The sequence below is a fragment of the Otolemur garnettii genome, unplaced genomic scaffold (assembly GCF_000181295.1).
Source record: "Otolemur garnettii isolate 467f Iridium unplaced genomic scaffold, OtoGar3 scaffold00034, whole genome shotgun sequence".
In the NCBI taxonomy this organism is placed as follows: Eukaryota; Metazoa; Chordata; class Mammalia; order Primates; family Galagidae; genus Otolemur; species Otolemur garnettii.
In genome coordinates this window covers 2,794,598-2,796,878 of record NW_003852429.1, presented here as the reverse complement: position 1 = coordinate 2,796,878, position 2,281 = coordinate 2,794,598, and positions in this window count along the sequence as shown.

The window sequence follows — 2,281 nt, the reverse complement described above, 5'->3', positions numbered from 1 at the left end:
ATTAAAAATATCTACATATTAATTAAAAATATCATTATGGAGATATTCCTTCATGTGGTCCATTAAGGCCATTAAGATTATTCTTATTCAGCTTACCTTTTCTGTCTGTGGGTAGGACTGGAAAAATATTCATTCCAACTTCAATACTAGAGGTAATTATGAAGCTTGCATAGCTCACTGAACAAGGCTGTGGCTGGGAGAAAAACAATCTGGCTTAGATACTTTGCTATCAAGCTCCCATTGATTTTAATGTGCAAGAATCTGGCCCTCTAATTTTTGTTCCAAGTCCCTCTTTTGTTCATTTCGTGACCATGAGGAAGGTGAATTGAATTCTTTGAGTATGTTTCCTCCCTTTTTAATTTTTACAAATTAGTGTGTCTATAAATGGCAGATGTCATTCAGCATAATTACAGATTGTTATCATCTCTACCCGTGTGCCTTCTGCAGTTCATTGAGCTAAAATTATAGCAACTCTGTCAATAGAAAGATGTTTTGGAAAATCGTGTACATCAGTCCACAGAAGCCTTGTAACATGAATGTATATCGCTTTATATTGCAAATGCATTAAAAAGGTTTGTCAGAATTAACCAAGTCCTTTACATCTGGAGTGTTGTTCTAAATAGCCAAGTTTAAAAGGTGTCTTCATTTAATCTCCTTAAAAATCAAATAGGATACTATCTGGATAACTAGTGATATTGAGAAACATAAAACAGCAAGCACTATTTTCTTTCTAGATGATATATTTTTCCAAAGATCAGAAATAATGGGTGGCACCTGTGGCTCAAAAGGGTAGGGCGCTGGCCCCATATGCCGGAGGTGGTGGGTTCAAACCCAGCCCCAGCCAAAAAGAAAAAAAAAGATCATCAATAATAAGTGTCTTGTATATAATGCCATTTAAGTAGCTATTACATTTCAATATGTTTATCAAACCTAGGAAGGATGTAAAACAATAATATTCAAAATATACTCAGAGAATGGTGTGATGGTTTATTAATTAATTTCTAAAGTAGGCTTTTTAAGGTAATAAGCAGACTTATTAATTGTTTAGCTTATATTTTTTCAGTGTAAAACAGCCATGTTGTTGTTTTTGGATTCTTGCTGACCTTGAAATTCTCTTAAAATATAAGAGCCGTCCCAGGGCATGTCAGGGTATTCTTGCCTGGCTAAGAACTCCAAAATGTACCTGTAAATATGTCCATAATCAAGGATTCAAGGGGCTTAAAACAGTTGGCTTGTTTATTCTTCAGAGGTAAATACAGATATGAAGTTTTTAAAGTAACCGCAAAACCTTTTACTTTTCTGATTAAAGTAATATCCACAATTTCTTTAGAACTGAAGAGATGCAATCAATAGTCTCATAGCCCGCCCGCCCTTCCTTCCTTCCTTCCTTCCTTCCTTCCTTCCTTCCTTCCTTCCTTCCTCCCACCCTCCCTCCCTCCCTTCCTTCCTTCCTTCTCCCTTCTTCTCTCCCTCCTTCCCTCCCTCCCTTCCTTTCCTTTCTCCTTTCCTTCCTTCCCTCTGACAGAGTCTCACTCTGTTACCCTGAGTAGAGTGCTATGGCATCATCATCGCTCACAGCAGCCTCTCTGTCTCTTGGGCTCTTGCTTCAGCCTCCCAAGTAGTTGGGAGTATGGACATTTGTAAGCACATCCAGCTATTTTTTCTATTTTTAGTAGAAATGGGTCTCATTCTTACTCAGGCTGGTCTCAAACTCATGAGCTCAAGCAATCCACCGCCTTGGCCTCCAGAGCGCTAGGATTACTGATTGTAGGTGCGAGCCATCGTGCCCGACCTATCCATCTCTTTCATTTGTCCATTCACTAAAGTATACAGCAAATATTTAGAGGCCTACTCAAGAGAAACAATACAGTAGGTGGTTAAAAAAATATCACATTGTGAGTGTCATGGTGTGGAAAAAATTTTTCTGTCAAAAATTAAAGATGGTAATATTCTTTTAAAATATTAATAAAAATGTACTCTAAAATCAGCTCTTTATGTTTTAAATAGAATACAAACATTTGCATGTATTTAAATGTTCTCAGGTTCAGAAAATTATTTAGAATAAAATGACAGATGTCAGTTTTTTATCTCTTTAGTTGAAAGTAATCTTTGTCTTATAAAACCAGCTTTAAGTACTGAGTTCATAGTCTATGATTGAAACTCAAGGAAAAGTGGGAAAGTCTCATTTACCACCATTAGGCCTGTTTCTTCAGGTCTTATCAGGTAATTCAGGAAAGCTTATCATATTAAATCTCCTTTTCTTTCTTTTTTTTTTTTTTTT